Genomic DNA, 18,682 nt, shown 5'->3' with positions numbered 1-18,682 from the left:
TTTTATGTGCCAGGCACTGTGCTAAATACTAGAGATAAAAGTGAGAAAAAGAAAGACAGTCTCTGCATTTAGAGCCTAATGGGAAAGAGAACACAAAAAAATGAAATCTAGAAAGTAGGAAGGAACGAAGGTATCCCATTTCAAAAGCATGATAGAGAAGTCTAAAGAAGCTCAGCAAGATGGGTAATAAAGAAATGGGTAGCTGACTGGAGTAATTCCACAAATGGTGTCTTAGGAGTAGTTCTTCACTCTGCCCTTCAATCAGATGTGTCTCAGGGACTGAAGGTACTGAAGGAGTGTGAGTACAAAGTTTGATTTGGTCTTTTAGGACTATGAGGTTTCTGAGGGCACAAAGAAGACAAAAGGAATGCAACTTGGTGGGGAAAACAGGAAATTGAGAAAAATAATTAACTGGGCTAAGTACTTTATGTTTTGAGTAAGAGGTCTAATACAAAAAATATTACAGCATTTTGTCAGGAAGAGTTACTCTAGGAATAAAAGAATTTATTTTCTTTTTAGTGCATAGCCCTAATTTTTTTTAAAATAAAAAGCACTGAGACTTTTTTCCTCTGGGATTTTCTAAAAGATTTTAATTTCAACATTCACCTAAGCACAAGGTCACATGAGTTTTTAGAGTACCTAAATTCATAAGAACTCCATATTTAAAACTAGAAGAGACCTTAAAAGTCATTAAATGCAACGCCATATTTTTTTTCAGATGAGAAGACAGTTACCAATGTCTTGTCCGGGATCTTGTCCAGGGTCATAAAACTAGGAAATATCTGAAACATGTTCCAAATTTAATCTTCTTGACTCTAGGGACATTACTCCTAACTAGCACTATACATGGCTACTGCTTTCTAAATGACTAGTTCATAGATTCTTACTATTTTCAGGATCTTCCAGTTCTAATAGAATTACCAACATCCCAATACTGTACTTCTATGTACAAGCTGTTTTCCTTGGTATTTCTGACTCAACCTCCTTTGAAAGCTCCTAACACAGAAGTGTTGATTCTACCAAGACAATCGAACTTCTCAAATAATTCTTACAGATTCAGGGGCTAATTGCAGCAACAAAGAGAAAATCATATATCACAAATAATGCAGATATTTGTTGAACAACCTTAAATGTATCTTCTCATGAACTTTAGCTGATTCTCTGCAGTAACGTAGTTTTTAGGATTTCTTTCTGTGTCAGTAAGATGTAAATCTCATGAGGGCAGGGACTATTATTTCTGTATTAAGAGGGAGGAAGGGGACTGGGTTGTTCTGTATTTCCATCCTTCGTGCAGTATCTTGAGCATTATATAGTTCTTTAATGGATTTTATGTTGAATTTGTTGACAGGTATATGATCAAATGATAATAAAGTTATGTGTAGCATCTTTGAAAAAAATGTTTAAGAGGAGAAAAACAATTTTCCAAGATGTAGAAGTACTTCAGGAGAGCTACTCTCTCTGTTATAACAGAACTTGATTATAAGTCCATTATTCATCACTTCATTCTTCGTTTCTAGAAGTTTAATTGACAATGAACTTGTTCTGAGCCATTCTCTATAGTAAAATTATGAGTGCTTTTAAAGAGAAAGAAAGAAGATGACAAGAAAAAAAGAAAATGATTAGCCAATACAAAGGAAAAAATGTTGAGCAACTTTATCCTTATCCTTTTCCTACTCCATATTTTTATAATTTATTCCATTGTTTTATTTTTGGCTTTCATGGGTTATTTGGGAGATTAGATAGGAATCCCATACTCCTTAGAAAGAGGATTTGCAATGTGCAGTGGTTATTGAAATGTTTTAGATGGGTTTGGGACTGTGGAGTTGAAATTGACATTTTTACTTTATAGCTAGCAAAACAACTATTAAGAGACCCATTTGCTGTCCCAAAGATAATAAATAGCAGAGATTTATTTGTTTCTTTAATTGTTTTTCCTAGAGAGTTAAAAAAAAAAAAAAAACTTAGAAGAAAGCATTCCTTGTATTCCTTAATTGGGTTGTTTAACTATAGATACTTCACTGTAATCAAATCAATAAAGTATGTATTACATACTTTATTGATCTTTATTTAATCACTAATCTCTAAGATATGGTAATAGTTGTACTATATGGAACACTTTTTTGTAAAGGTATCCATTTTAATAGAATATTGATTATAGTAACATTGTTACACTTTAAAAAATATATATGTACTGCACTTTTCCCCTCCCCTATATGTTTTGCAGGTATTGTCTACATCCTGTGATCTGGCCCTCTGGAGGCAAAGTTAAGTTTTGTAATTGCAAAAATGATTTACCATATTTGGAGAGAGATCTGTAGACTGCTTTGGAGTAATATTTTAAGAAGTTTAAGATCTTTACCTTGTTATATCTTTTGGAACTATGTAATACAGACTAAGTAATAATATAGGAATAAGAATAGAAAGTTAATATGGTAGAAAACAAATAATAAGTGGCCTTTGAATTAGTATACACTCAATCAACAAGAATGTATTCATTCCTACTATGCAACAGGCACTGTACCAAGTTCTTGGGATACAAAAACCAAAAAATGAAATAAACAATTGTCTCAGAAAATTTATATTCCATGAGGAGAGATATCACTTACACATAAAAACATATACAGGCTATAGGGAGAATAAAAAATTTAAAATATAAGAATTCTAAATATGTTATTTGAGAAGTAAGGGTACTAGAAGTTCTAGAGATCTAAGCTTGTAGAAACCTTAGAGATTCTTTTTTCAACTTTTACCATCTCATTTTACCAATGAGGAATGTTGATGTTGTTCAGTCATTTTGTGGGTTTTCTTGGCAAAAATGCTGAAGTGATATACCATTTTCTTCTCCAGCTCATTTTACAGAGGAGGAACTGAGGCAATAGGGTTAAATGATTTTCCTAGGGTCACATAGCTAGTAAATCCCTGAAGGCAGATTTGAACTCGTGAAGATTAATCTTCCTGAGTCTAAGCCTAACACTCTATTTACCATGTTACTTAGTCACTCTAAAAGTAGAATATTATGCTTCTAAAAAATTGTGACTCAATATTAAAGTTATATACATAATACCTACCATCTTTGAACTTTCAATAACTATTTCATAATATCAACAATTTATATTGCCAATAAATCTTACCCTTTCTGGAAGATTATTTTAAATAAGATACTTCTTTCATAAATCCCCTACACTTGGGGCAGCTAAGTAGCACAGTGGGTAGAACACCAGCCCTGAACTCAGGAGGATCTGAGTTCAAATATGGCCTCTGACACTTAATAATTCCTAGGTGTGTGACCCTGGGCAAGTCATTTAACCTCAATTGCCTTAGAAATTGAGGTTATCCCCTACACTACATAATAAAAAATTTTTCTTATTTAAAAAAATCATAATAATGCTTTGCATTTACACAATGCATTATTGGATATAAAACACATTTTATCTGCATTATCTAATTTGAGCTTTCTAAGGTCCCAGAAAAATAAGGAGTACAAATAGCACAAGTTTTCACAAGAAGAAGTTGAAACTACAAGAAATGATGTCACAAACCAGAAGTTAGACTTGAGTTTTAGTGGTTCCATAGAACCTGGAAGTCACCTTAGAAGTCATCTAGTACAATCTCCTCATTTAGAGATAAAATAGTGAGAATTCAAGAGATTTGTCTAGGTCACATAGCAAAGGAGCTGAATGAGGATTTGAATTCCTGCGTTTTTTCCCCTATACTATGTAAAATCTTTCAACTCAAAATCCCCGACTCTTTTCATCAAAACATACCTGAAGGCATTTGAAAAGCAGCTCAAGTCTTCCTGTTTTTGCTGCTGGGCTCTAAGAAAGGGTGTGAATAAAATAAAACATTTCCCATGTGTTGAGGAGTAGACCAGTTTTGGCTAAGTGTTAAGTACCAATAATATTAAAAATAGATTTGGTCCAGAAATTTATGAGGAGATTTAATATTCTTTTAAATAGTTTACATGTCTATTTTCAGATAAAAATGTTTATTGGCTTTATTATGGAACTATTGATTTAATTGATCAGATTTTTTTTTAATCTGTTGAAATAATTTTGACCACTTCCATGTAGGAGAATTATATAGAAAGGGACTTGGTAATAGAGAATGAAGGTTAAGAATTGGACTTCTGGAGAGGTAATAAAAGAACAGATCATCTCAGAATCTGGAAGACTTACTACACAGTATGATTTACTAGAAATACTGCTGGACTTGAAGTCAAGAAACTTGACTTTGAATTTGTATGACCAGAAGTGTGATGCCCAACCTCTTAGATTCCTAGTTTTTTATATGATTAGGAAGGCCCTTCTTCTGTTATCTATCCCATAGGGTTACTGTGAATAAAGCACTTGACAAATGTTGAAATGGTATATAAGTGGGAGTGAGTTTTCTAATACTAGATCTGCACTTTCCAGCTGTTTGCAACCAAGTGGATAAGTCACTTGAACTATTGAAACTAGAATTTTCTGAACTTTAAAACGAGGAGATTGGATCACAAAGCTCTAAACCTCCTGCTGAATCCATAATCTCATTAGAAGCCTAAATTCAGCCTTACACAGGACAGGGATATTTGTTGCAGAATTTTTTATTGGATGATGGCTATGAGTGAATGGTAATAGAGGTGGGTTGTGTATATTTGTGTATGTATTTATTTAAACTTTCTGTCTCTGCCTTTATGTCTCCCATCACTCTACTTTTTGGTTTCTCTCTCTCTCTCTCTCTCTCTCTCTCTCTCTCTCTCTCTCTCACACACACACACACACACACACGCACATTACACACACATTCGTTTTGCCCGTGAACAAAGACTACCTTCACTGCCTGTCAATATCTTAACTAAATCACCTAGGCTAGGATTCAGTGTAGTTCACTACTTCATGCTTTCATCTTTAAGCCATTCTGAAGGAGGAAAAAAAACGGGGGGGATGGGGGCTGGGTAAAGAACTCCAGCAAGGGTTAACGAACTTAACGTTTCCATCTCCACTTTCGCCGCTGATTCCCAGAGTTCCTATACGTCTCTATCTTTACTCCCCCTCCCGTCTTGAAAACCAGGAAACAATGCTTGTCCTTCTGTATTACAACATCAAGGTGTTGTAAAGATTAATGAGGTGTCCAGAAAACTGGCTCATAGCTTTTTTTTTTTAATTAATTATTTTAAATTGCAATTATTTAATAGGACTATATCAACGTGGCAAAGTGCACGGTTCATAGCCAGCTTCAATCGGTGGTCCTCAGCTGGGTTGTAGGTAAGCTCAGCTTTCCCTTGCCTCCTAATTTTAAAAGCTACCTGCCTTTTCCCCGCGGCTCAGCCTTTATTCCCTGGTGAGCTGCATTCTTCTAGGGAAATAGCAACCAGGAGATACTCTCGGAGCTCTTGGCTAGGGGGATACCCCATACATATCTACGGTGTCAGCATCTGGTAGGATGCAGGCGTTCATCTCCCACATGTGGCGAAGAGAAGGAAGGGCGCCAGACAGCATCCATGTCCCATCTCCAGATCTCCTCGCATGCATGTAGCTACGGTGAAGGCTGCTGCGTGCCCGGGCTTTCCTTTAGCCAGGAGAAACAAAGAATATGGAGGAAACTGTTATTTCAGTGGAAAAGGAAACCTGGAGTGGGTTGTGGAGCAAAGGTGTACAGTTGATACGATAGAAGGAAGAAGTAGATTTAAAAAAAAAAAAAGTTGGATAGATTTGTAGCTGGTAATCAGTAGTGTAGAAGGATTTAACTGTTGATGAGAAGGCTGGCATCCAGCCATGATGCACTGCGAGAGAGAGCGGCTGTTCCCTCGATCTGAAAACCTAAAAAATCGGAAAATATTCTGTACAGGAGGCAGCCCCGAGGGGAGAAAGAGAAAGAGGAGGGCACGCAAGTGGCCGCGCACTCCACACATACTCTTGCTCCCACCAACCGGAGGAGAGGCTGCTCTGGGGGTGTGTGCAAGAGGCGGAGGGAGGGAGATAGTAGAGGCGGGGAGAAGTCGGGCGCCGGGGCTCGGCCGGCTTCCCTCGGCTGCTCGCCGTCTCCTTTTCCCGGTGAGCTGAGCAGCAGAGAATGAGGCACAACTTCAAGGGCACCGGAGGAGAGAGCGGCTCGCACTTCTTCCTCCGCGAGCTGCAGCTGCTGCTGCGCCTTCTCTGATCGCAGCGGACGGATGCGAGTGCGAATGCTAGTGGTTGTGTATGAGTGAATTGCCTGTGTATGTGCGTGTGTGTATGTGTGCGCGTGTGTGAGTGTGAGTTCCTCTGTGTGTCTGGTGTGTGTGTGTGCGTGCGCGCGCGCTCGCGTGTGTGTTTCCTCTCCTCCAGCACACTGGGATTTGCCGCTGCTGTCGCTGCCGCGGTTCTTCGCCTCTGCTGCCGCTGCTCTAGCCCGCTGTGCATGGGAGTCTTACTGGGGTGTCTGGGCTTTGTGTTTCCCCAACAAACATGATCAAGGCTATCTCTTCCTGATCGGGATCTATTTAAAGGAGGGAACGAGGCGTGTTTCCTACTAGCGCGGAGAAACGCACCCTGGAAGGAAAAAAAAAAGCAATCACACTCCCCCAAAAGCAGGTAGGATCTCACGCTGGGGAGGCAGCCAGAAGGGAATCCTGGCAGAAAATGTCTTTTATTTTGTTATATGTTCCCGTTAATGTTGCATTTTTATTCCCTTTGCCTCAGCACCCCTCCCCTCATGCCTCATCATCATTCTTATTATTGCTAGTATTTTATACAGCAGGACATTTAAAATTGTGGAGGCTCTCCTGGGTTTCTCAGATAGTAACGCCGGGGCGTGTGTATCTGTTGGGTGTGTGTATGTGTGTTTCTTCTGTCTGTCTTGTGTCTTTCTGTCAATGCTGGCTGCAAATGAGAAGGGAGCAGGAAAGATGCAGCATCCTGCGAATTTGTGGCTGAGCTCAGGCGAGCCAGAGAGCTGGGCGAGGGAGTGAGCCCACCCTTAATGCAGGGGAGGTGCAAAATCAAAGTGTCTATGCGGTCTTCCACACCCTCAGCTCTCCCCCTCTTCCTTGGGGGTCTCCCTCCACCTCTTAGCTTACCAGCACCCTATGTAAAACGGAAGCTAGGCTCCAGTATTTCTGGGGCGGGGGTAGCTTTGGGGCGGAGGAAGGGGAGATGATGGTAGGAAGACTGGAGGTGTGGCAGGAGATAGAGAAGATGGGAAGCAAAGAAACATTGCAGGAAAGCAGACTGAAGGGTTCTTGGTCGTTATGCATTATGCCATGATGTAGATTGGGGATTAAACACACATACAAAGAGGTGGAGGAGGAGGGAAAGAAAGAGAGAGAGAGAGAGAGAAAGAGAGAGAGAGAGAGAGAGAGAGAGAGAGAGAGAGAGAGAGAGAGAGAGAGAGAGAGAGAGAGGAATAGAGAGGAGGAATAGAGAGGAGGAAAAAGACAAGAGAGACAGAAAATATCTTCTCCCAGGAGAATAGAAGGGAACTTTACAAGCTGAGCTGTGTACACATGATCTCTCACTGGACCTACTGAGCTGAGAAGGAAATGGTACTTGGATGTATTCTGTGATCAGGGGACATACTTCTTGGTAAAGGTTTTTATCTCTGAAAGGAGGAACTAGGAGATTTTTATTGCAGGAAGGGTGGCCTGAGAAACCAAGCTGCTGCTTCTATGCATTTTCTTACATTTCCTCTCTTCTGAATGCTGCTATCTCTTTGATGAATGGCTTGGAATAGCCTATTCATATTTCCCTCTCCACAAAGGTGTCAGTGGTTGACTTGGGGATAAAGGAAAATTGGAAATTTAAGAGAACAGTGGAGTAATGATGCTTCATATAACTAGGAATATGTGAATATTGCATTAATTTTATTTAAGAAGAAATTCAGCCTTTACACCACAGTGGTATGACCTGCCTACACATGGACATATACACACACACACCAGTCCTTTTCTTCAGTTAGCCACTAGTGGTTGTGAATGATGTAACAGTACAAACTTGGGGGGGGGAGGGAAGGGAGATAGGGGGAGAAAGGAAGGGTAGAGGAAGACAGGAGAGAGAGAGAGAGAGAGAGAGAGAGAGAGAGAGAGAGAGAGAGAGAGAGAGAGAAGAGAGAGAGAGAGAGAGAGAGAGAGAGAGAGAGAGAGAGAGAGAGAGAGGAAGGGGTGATAATAAAAGAACCTTTTTTTCCCCTCTTTTAACTTAAGACCTGTTGAAGCCACTAAAAGCAACCTTATGAAGAGACGAAATTCTGCAGGTGCACATTCTAATTAAATCTCATAGGATGCATTTCTTGGACAAATCCAAAATAATTTTAAAATGTTATAAGGGCAGGGTTTTTGAAAGTTAACTTGGATGCAGGCCATTTAAAATGCACAATTTTGCATTTTATTACTCTCTGTGAAGATTTTCCTTGGTGAAATGAGGAGAAACTTTGGGGTTTCCAGAAAGCAATAGTCCTTGATTCCTACTCTCCTCCCCCATTACACACCCAACCACATACACTCTTATTTCAGCCTGCAAACACATACACAGAGAGACTACTTCAGGGAGCTACTACTGCAGCAGCAGCAATTCAGGGAAAGAGGAAGGAAAATCTGGCTGAGCTCCTCATTCATTTAAGATATGAAAACAGAGCCAGAACAAGGGTGATTGGGTTTAAGTTCCCCTTTCAAATCCTGTGGCACTTGGATCCAGCTCTCTGGGTTGGCTGCCTTACTCAATTTGTGGGTTAGATGTGTGTGGAAGTGGGAGGAAGAAAGAAATAGCTAAGGCTTTGCTTGACTTCAAGAGTGACAAGGTGGGAGAAAACCTATTTAATGAAAGAGAGAAAATGGAATTTGTAAATTCTGTTTGGAAAAAATTGGTTCTTTTAGCTCAGAGTCATTTTTAACTAAGAATTATCCTCTTCAATATGAGGGTGAAGGAAGCCTTAACCTTTTCTAAGAGGGATTATTTTTTTTTTTGGTGTGTGTGTGTGTGTGTGTGTGTGTGTCTTTCATAAGAAATAGAGCAATTAATTCCTTTGGGAAGAAGGAAAGGTGGGACAGTGATAAGCCTTCATTTGTTGATGAGCTGTGTGAACCGTGTACGCATGAAGAACCACACTGGAGAATGAAACACATAATACAGGGTCCATGACAATAAGGCTTCTTCTAGCTGTGCTATCCTGAATTAGGATAGATGGAAAGGCAAACCCTCTGTAGCAATTTATAGGAATATGAAGGCTTATCTTTAATTTTTTTTATATAAAAAGAGATCAGATGGTAAAAGAGTAGCTATCTATATACTCTGTTGCCACTGCAGATTGGAAAGCGTAATAATGACAAAGCTTTACTTTCAAATAAAAACTAGAAAGAAGGGAGCTATGGTTAATAATGACAAAGAACAATTTGCTGGAGTTTTATTAATTGATTTCTCAAGCTTAAAGTTGTTGTTGTTATTGTTTGGGGGGAGACTGGAGGAAAAAGTAATGTCTTCCAAAGAGCTTTAGCATTTAACAAGTTATATTTAACGTTTTCTATCAGACAAAAATAGACTTTTATTTATCTTACAAAACAAACTCATGTATCCTTCCCTCTTGGTAGTTAATCTGTTTCTTTGACATAATAAATAATAAGAAAGACACACTACAGATCCAATTAAGCTGTAATTTCTTTCTAAAGCATGTGGCATTAATACTATTATTAATTCCATTAAACAGTACCTAATTTGGCTCTGTAGATGTAACAGTACAGACTCAGCTCCCAAGCAAGTTCATTTTCATTCTTCAGTATCTTCTCATTCCCTTGTTTCAACTAGGTAAAAACAGCTCTTTATTAAGAATGTCTCCTTACTAGGGTAGAGGGGGATAAATTCAGGTAAGAAGAAAATCTCATTTCAAGAGAAAGTAGACTGCCTTCATAATGTTGTATTGTTGAAGACTCAAATGGAAAAGAGACCATATTTGAATTAATGCATATCACATTTAAGCAAAAAGAATATAATTTTTAACCCATGTACATTTCATTTTGGATAATTGATAGTACATTAATTTTAAATTAAAATATAGCTCTCTTCTTTTTGCTTAGATATTAACCTCCCCACACATACACTCCCCTACAGTTTTCCCCAGATCTTATTTTTTTCTTTCAGTGGCAAATATCATCTATTCACCATCCTAACTGGTTGTCAAATCCTCCCCCTACTATGAGATCTGCTTTATCTTCATCAGTTATCTTGCTACCTGACCAAACTCTCTTGCTCCCTCTTGTGGTAAAAAAAATTTCCTAATAATCCCCACCTCCCCAAATCTGATCCTTTATAACATTTGATACTTTTGGTAGTAAATGACAAGTATTAGGAGGTAAAGAAGCCAGTGGATTCTTCAAGTAGTTCTCTGCTCTGTTGATGAATGAGGAAATTACGGTGTTGTGAATATCTACTTGGAACTCTGTGGCAGTTGCTGTGTGATAGTCTCTTTAAAATAGCCCTCTCCCCAATCCCCCAAACCCTTTCATTTGTTTCATGAAAAGAATATGCCTTCATTCATACACCGCAAAAAATGTTTTAACACTTCAAATTGACATATCTTTATGCATGTTGAAATTTAAAAATATTTTTACAAAAAATAGGGGGAGGGGAGGCATAGACGCCAATAATGTATTTATAATTAAGAGTTCATTTACTCAAAGATGTTGATTGAATCCATTATACAGAAGACACAATCTTGAATTTAATAGAATTTGGAATTTTCTTACTGGTACTGTGACTGTTTCTGTGTCTCATGCTTTTTAAATATTCCTTCTTTGGTGATTACCTCCCATGTGTTCATGTTAAGATTTCTTTTAAATCTATTCAGCCTAGAGAGAATGTCAGTGGGGATTATTGTAGCATCTTTGCCTCTCGAATTTCAGACAAACTAAACATCTGTGTTTGGAGCTCTCTCTCCCTCTCTCCAGAATTGGGTTGGAAGGAAAATCATTGTTATCTGGTCTGGTTCTATGCATCAGTAGAATAAGAGGTGACTACATAAAATGATTTAAGGGGCATTAAGAATTCTCTTTTCAGAATATATCTCTCATAGATCTGTCATGATATCTGAAATTGGGAGATCTTTTGTAGGGAGATATAAAGATATTGATCTCTTTTTTTGTTTGTTTTTGGAAGGGTAAAGGATTTTATCAGGATAGGCAGTTTCAGGTATGGAAACTTTTTTCAGCAATAGATGATCAATACACCTAGATGAAATGATTTTTTACATAGTCACACAGCTGGGATATGTCACAAGTAGGACTTCAACTCATATATTCCTAATTAATTGTAAAGCCAGCCAACATGATATTTTTCCTGAGTACATCTTATTAACCCATTGATATCTATTAATAAACCTAATTCCCCAGATGCCAAATACCCATTCCAACATGGATTTGTTTAGGTGGTTACTCTGTTGTCATGTTGCAAGAAGCAAGTATTTTCCCTGATTCTCCCCAGTTCTACATGCCTATTTCTACTTCCCTTCCTAATGATTAACATTTTCCCCTGTGTATTTCTATATGTACACGATGTAAGACTCTTTTAGAGTAGAAATTTTTTGTTTTTGTCTCTACCTTCAACTTCTACTATATAGGCAATAAATACTTGATTTGATTGACTGAAAGTCACAAAGAAATGGAAGTCATGAAAATTAATCTCTGGGGGAATGAAAGAGAAAAGAAAGATCCTGTATACTTCTCAGTTAATAAGGTCTCAGGTGTAGCATTTTGGAAGAGACTGGTATAGAAGAGAAGGGAAGTTCTAATCAGTAAGGGAGGGGGGAATTGTGAGGGCATTTAATTGTAAGTATACATTAAATTGTAATGTCCATTTATATGGGTGTCAAGAGGGCAAGAACACAAAAGAAAAGAGAGAACAAGGATAAGTGGGATTTCCATAAAAAGTCAGCATTTTTTTCCATAATTGAGAAATTATTCTGCTTTATGACACCCATAAGACCCTCAAATGGTCTGTCTGTCTGCCACTCTCTGTCTCTCTGTCTCTCTGTCTCTCTGTCTCTCTCTCTCTCTCTCTCTTTAATTTAATTGCCTTTTAGATGATTTATCTGTAGCACAAAAGTAATTTCCTGGTTGAATGTAATGCATTGTGCTTCCTAAATGTCAGAACATGATATGCAGTTAAAGGGATAACACATAAGGCAGCTGACAAAGTCTCATCTTTCTGACTACTAGTTTTACTTGTTTGATCATGACACAGTAAACCCCTTCCCCCAACAATAATATATTGGTTATTTCCAGTTAGGTTTAATCTTAATCTGTAGTGATTCAGGGCATCCTAAGAAAAGTAAGGCCCTATCTAAACTAAATCTTAGCATGTGCAGCTTTTCCCTAAACTATCCTGCTCAATATTTCAATTTAGACAAAATCTAGTCAAAGTGGGCATGAAAAAAAAAAAAAAAACTTTGATAATACTCCTAGTCCTGTATTCCAGGGAGATCAAAGACAGAATAAAAGGCCCTATATGTACAAAAATGTGGGCAAAAAAAATAATAACAATAGTACCCTGGAAGTTAAGGGAGTGCCCATCAGTTGGGGAATAGCTGAACGATTTTATGTTTGAAAGTGCAATAGAATACTATCATGTACAAAAAATGATAAAAAGAGTGGTTTCAAAGAAATTTGGGAAGACTTTTGTGAACTGATAGAGACTGAAATAAGCTGAACCAGCAGAATACTTTTTATTACAACAACAACAACATTATAAATTGTAATCTATCAACTTTGAAATACTTAAGAAATCTAATCAATGCAATGATCAAACATTATTCCAGAGGAGTGTTCGTGAAAAATGATATTCATCTTTTGACAGAGAGATTATAGACTTTTAACACACAGAATGAGACAACATTTCTGAATAAGTCAAAATGGGAATTTGTTTTGGTTGCCTAAGCATATTACATATATTTTGCTTTTTTTTTTCCCCAATGGGAAGATGGGAGAAAGAGAAAATTAATGCTTTAAAAAGAAAAGAAAAGAAAAGAAAAAGAAAAAGAATAAATTGCTTCCATATAAAGGAATGAATTGTTAAGGAGCCCTTTAGTAGTTAGAGGGGCAGTTTTACCCTCTTTCTTTTTGCCCTGCTAATGCTATATGAGCTTAGATTAAATGCATATTCTTCAGGATATGCATTCCTCTACATCAGGATTTAAAATTTTTTTCCACTCACAACCCCTTTTTCTCCACAATATTTTTATGTGACCCTGGGTATATAGGTATGTAAAGTTGGTATACAAATCAAACATTTACTGATAACAAATCATATTTTTGGGATCCCCACATTCAGTTATGAGACTTCATATGGGATCGCAAATCAAAGCAATTCCCCTTCCCTTTCACCCAACCAGTTGCCTCCCTACATCTTCAGTTGCTAGTCTTCCACACCAGGTGGAGTCCTCTAAAGCTTAGTATCTTTAGAAATAGTTTCACATCTTGTATGAAGTTAGCATAGGAATCACAAAAAAGGTTAATCTTGTCAGTTCTTCTAATGTAAATTGCATCAGAGAGGGAGAATGTAAAAAGAATAGATGCCTCATAGATTTCCAAATATTTTCAAATTTTAAAAAAAGTGCAAAAAATTTTAAATAAAAATATTAAAATCATTCCATTAATAAAAACTGACCATTTATTATATATCAAGGATATGTGAAGTACCTGAATAGTGATTGATGGTTGGAGGTAGAGATATTTTTTTGTTTTTTCTTCATCATATCTGGCTATTCTTTGGTTCAAGAAATTCAAATCCCATCTCTGTTTTACTGGCTGTGTAACAGTGGGAAAATCACTTACCCTCTTTCTGCTTCAGTTTGTTATCTATAAAATATGGGGTTCAAACAATAACTTTAATCAACTTTAAACCCATCCGTATCCTTTGGGTCTTCAGCTATTGTTTTGCTTTTGTTGTTGTTGTTGTTGTTGTTGTTGTTTTTGTTTTGTTTTGTTTTGTTTATTATCCTTCCTATTGTAGGAAAGCATCCAGACTTGATATCTGTTTATTCTAACTCCAGGATGGTTTTGAGTTTATCTGATTAGATTGAATTTCCAGAGGGTAAAAACTATCTTTGCTGACAGTTTAAGAAACTGTGGGATGTAGTAAATAAAGTCATCATGAATACTTACGAGTTCAAATGCTAACACATATTAGCTCAGTAACTATGAGCAAATTTCTGGTCATCTTTCTGCCATCCTCCTGGACTCTAGTATCTATCTCTGACCCAGAATTCCAGTTCCCATTATGGGACTTTTGATTAGTAATTTTCCAAAATATCTAACCAACTCCTGGATAGCTCCCTGATATTCCACCTCCACCCCCATCTCTTTACCCCTTTTCCTCTCCTCCCTCTTTCCTCTCTCTCTGTCTCTGTCTCTGTCTCTCTCCTCCCTCTTTCTCTGTCTCTCTGTTTCTCTGTCTCTGTCTCTCTGTCTCTTTCTGTCTCTGTCTCTTTCTCTGTCTCTTCTCTCTTTCTCTGTTTCTCTGTCTCTCTCTGTGTCTCTTTCTGTTTCTGTCTATCTCTGTCTCTGTCTCTCTTCTTTCTCTCTCTCTCTCTTTCTCTCCCTCTCTCTCTCTCCCTCTCTCACACACACACCCTTTCTACCTTTAGCTCTGAAAATAAGGATAAATAATACCATTCTTAAAAGGGATTTATCAATCAATTTCTCTTTGTGTATATTCACCATCCTTATGATTTCCAAAATACCCCTTCTAGCCACAATTCCACTACAGGTGTTGTTTTCTTCTGATAATATTTTAGAGTATAAGATTCTTAAGGTCAAGTGTTGGCACACCTTTTCTGTCTGTATTCCCTTTGTATAATAAGCATTTAATAAATGGCATGTCTTCAACTCATCCATCTCTTCATCTACCCATCCATCTATTTACTTAGCTATTCAGTGCCCCAGGAAATTCTCTAAGAATGTAAGTTACAAATGTCTTATCAATCTACAATCTATATTCATAGAGGGAGTTTCCACACAGACGGTTTCATACATTGATGAATCACAAGTTCGAAGCAAAAAGCAAGAAAAAAAAAGTCCTCTCATTTTTGGCCTCTTAGTTGGAATTCTGATGTATGTCAGATACTTTAAGGGAGGGGAATCACAAAAGAAACCGTGAAACTCGTTTGACAATCATATTTCATATCCTAGGATATATTTTCCACTATCAAAAGTGAGGAAAGAGAGCACTTCACAAAAAGTACAAAAAGTATACTTAGTATTAGCAAAGAAATTTAATGATCTATGTGATCTATGGAAAAAAGAAGCTCTTTTTTAACCCACAGTTTGGGATACAGCAAAGAGTTTTGAACTGAATTCAGATACCAGCTCTGCCAGTGATAATTTGCAACTTTCAGAAACTCATTTAATGTCTTTTTGGCCTCAGTTGGGTTAGACTAGATGACATCCAATAATTCCTTCTATTATTTCTAGATCTCTGATCCTATTGCTCTCATGTGAATTTTATTATAAAGATGTAAAGGCCTTTAGAAATAATGAGTTATGTTTTATGACATTTCATAGCTTAATTTAATTAGAGTTTTGACTGATACTTTTTTTAAAAAGTATTTTTACATCAGTTTCTTTCTAAAAACCACTTTCTCCCAAAATAAAATCATCCCTCATAACAGAACATACATAGGAAAGCAGAAATAAAATATGTTGACCCTATGCTTTGTACATAATAAGTACCTAATACATGCCTTTTTTTCATTCATTCCTTCACGTCTTAAAATGTATGCCTCATTCTTCATTTATAGGCTATAGTGAAAAGAGTACTTCATTTTCATAGATGTAAAAACTCACTTCCAGAAAGCCTGTTCCCAATAACAAAAATGGTTCATAGAAGAATCAATACTGAAACCTATATGATCTAATTGAAAACTTAGTATTCTTTTTTAAACTGACATATCTTCCTAACTTCAGGCCTAGCTTTCTATCTATTGTGTCACCTATTGTTAACCTTTCTGAGCCTAAGTTTTCTCCTCATACAATAAAAGAATTGGAATACATAGAAGATTATGAATGTTCCTTTCAATGCTACCATTTGATTATTATACAGGATGTAGGAATTCAGTTTGAAAAGGGCTATGACACTTTTGATCAAAAGTACCTTCTCAGGGACAAGAACTCCTGGAGATCATGACACAGAAAAGCAGTGAGTTTTGCTGAACTCAGTGTGCCCAAACTTTACTGTGTATGTGTGTTGTATATATATCACTTTTCTTCTATCTACTTTTTCCTTCTTTGGAGAGCATTTCCAGTTTTTTTCACTTGAGAAATTTGAGAATCTTGCAAACTCAGTTAATAAGGTTTTTTCTAGTGAAAAACTTACAATGGAAAGTAGCCCCTGCAATGCTTGTCCTTGTGCTCATCTGTCCAGTATTTCTTTTGGATGTTAGCAAATTTAAAAGAAGATAAAAGCAATCATTAGATACTTGTCATTCAGCATGAGAGTGAATTTGTATTTCCAAAAGGCTGAAATATGAAAGCAAAAAATAGGAATAATCTTACACTAGATAAGATAAAGAATGGAAATAATTGCAGTCTCATTATTTCTAGGAGATGCCCCATGGATATTACAAAAGGCTAGAATATTGTGTTTTTCTCTTCCCCAATAAACTTTTATTTTTTTTTTAAAAAAGATATATTCATTTTAATCTACATGTTTTCTACTTATCCAAAGCTAGGAAACGGGAAAAGATATTTAGCATAGTGGAACACAAGATTAAAAAGCATATTACAAACTCTGGCTTTGCCATTTTTCTATATGTCTTTTGTCTGAGATTCCTCAAAATTCTCTTCTAATTCATGAATTCTCTGATATTCTAGAAACCTCTCATAGGTTCCAGATATCATATTTGTTCAAATATAGGCCAGCCTCAATATAGATCACATTACTAAAATGAAATTTCTATAAAAGGAATTATATGTGTATATATTTATATATATACATAATATATACCTAGATTATATGAATAAATGTACATACATATATATGAATATGTACATGTGTAGATATATGCATATGTATACAAATTTCTATAAAATTATATATATATATATATATATATATATATATATATATATATATGGTGTCATCTCCCTCCAATGAACCAAGCATATTAATAGGTATTTGAATTGACCAAATACATATTCACATTTAGTTTATAATTTTGATAGCTTGATTCAATTGAGATTTCTAGCCTTGTTACTATATTACAGTTGATAAAAAACTTCACATAGATATGTAAATGAATACTTAGATTTATGCATCTAAATACACGTTTTCTAAATATGTATATATGAAGTTTTTAATATTGACTGACTATATTTAAATGAAAACAAAATAATTATATAATGAAATATTTACTGTGAAAAAAATTTTAACATTCTTTCAGGAAAAATAAAGACTTACTCTTTCATCATTCTAGCTTGCCTGATCTTCATGAAGTATTTTTTCCCATTTTTACCAAAAAAAAAATAACCGAAGGTTGTATTCTTGTTTTATCTAAGACAGATTTTGAGAAAAAAAAGTTGTCAGTATAGAAACCAATGTGGTAAATAGTCTTCTCCAAAGCTTATATGATATTTCTGCTTATGGGAACTAACTAGTTACTGTCCTGGACAAAATTAGACATTTGGTGAAATCTCCTTCACTTCTCTTTAGTGTTTTTAGGTTGCCTGGGGCCCTGCCTCTTAAGGGAAGAAAACCAATCTGGGAGATAAATTTGCTTTAAGTTGTTAAGAGACTTATTGTTTTATCCTCTATTGGGAAAATGTGCATTTAATAATAAAAGAAAGACTAAAAGAAGATAAACACTTAAACCAAAAGAAATAAATCAATGAAGTTGAAATATTTAAGCATTAGGAAAAGACTGAGAGAAGTATTTTTGTGTAGGAGAATTTTTCAGTAACCCTCAAATTTTGGCAATATTCTATCTATCCAAATATATATATAAAACCAACAATGGAAAACTTCTCCTCCTATACAGTGAGCAAGTTATTGTCCCAAACATTGGGAGCCAGTAGGATGTGGTGGAAAGAGATCTGGATATATCTAGATGAGGCCTAAGTTTGGATCCAGATGTTGGGAAAGTCAACTTACTGTCTCTGGACCTCAATTTCCTTTTTTTTTTTTTTTTTTTTTTTTTTTAAAGAGGTTATATTAGATGATTTCTTCCAATTTAAATCTAAAGGACCTAATTTAAGCCACTATTTATGTGGTCTTCTAAGGGACTCTGTGAGTATAGAGGAAAAAAATTAAGGACCTCCTCCACAAGAAGTTTTCTACAGTTCAAATACCCATAAGTAATATTATACCATGGTCTCAGAAGTTAGAGCATTTTGACTACTTCCAGTTTTATAAATATGAGGCAGCTAGGGACACAGTGGATAGAATACTGAGCGTAGGATCATAAATGTCTTAGTTCAAATCCAGTCTCTGACACCACTTCCTAACTAGACATTGGGAAGGTCTCTTAATGTTGTTTACTCAATTGTAAAATATAAATAATAACTTGCAAAGTTGTTGAGAGAAAAAGCATCTGATACAGCATTTGGCACATAGTTGGCATAATATAAATCCCTTTCCCTTCTCAACAAATATGAAAAATAACCCAGGCAAAAAAACATAAATATATATATATATGTGTGTGCATATGCATATAAAATATACAAATATATGTATACACACACACACACACA

At 36.1% G+C, this 18,682-nt stretch overlaps 1 protein-coding gene across 8 annotated transcripts in view; it reads left to right on the top strand.

The window, feature by feature from the left end:
• Positions 1 to 18,682, top strand: part of SLC8A1 (solute carrier family 8 member A1) — a 428,962-nt gene that overhangs the window by 70,155 nt on the left and 340,125 nt on the right. For 4 of the 8 annotated variants that reach the window (XM_031950399.1, XM_031950396.1, XM_031950397.1 and 1 more), the window contains exon 1: positions 5,581 to 6,551. The exons of 1 other annotated variant lie outside the window; for it this stretch is intronic. The gene's annotated coding sequence lies outside the window, so the exon portion shown is untranslated. Of the gene's footprint in view, positions 1 to 5,001; positions 5,244 to 5,580; positions 6,552 to 18,682 lie in introns of those variants that run through there. 3 more of the 8 variants (XM_031950395.1, XM_031950398.1, XM_031950400.1) reach the window with 3 other exon arrangements.

This window comes from Sarcophilus harrisii, chromosome 2, assembly GCF_902635505.1.
Source record: "Sarcophilus harrisii chromosome 2, mSarHar1.11, whole genome shotgun sequence".
Lineage (NCBI taxonomy): Eukaryota > Metazoa > Chordata > Mammalia > Dasyuromorphia > Dasyuridae > Sarcophilus > Sarcophilus harrisii.
The sequence above is the reverse complement of the archived record's forward strand: the minus strand, read 5'-3'. Positions and strand labels throughout refer to the sequence as shown.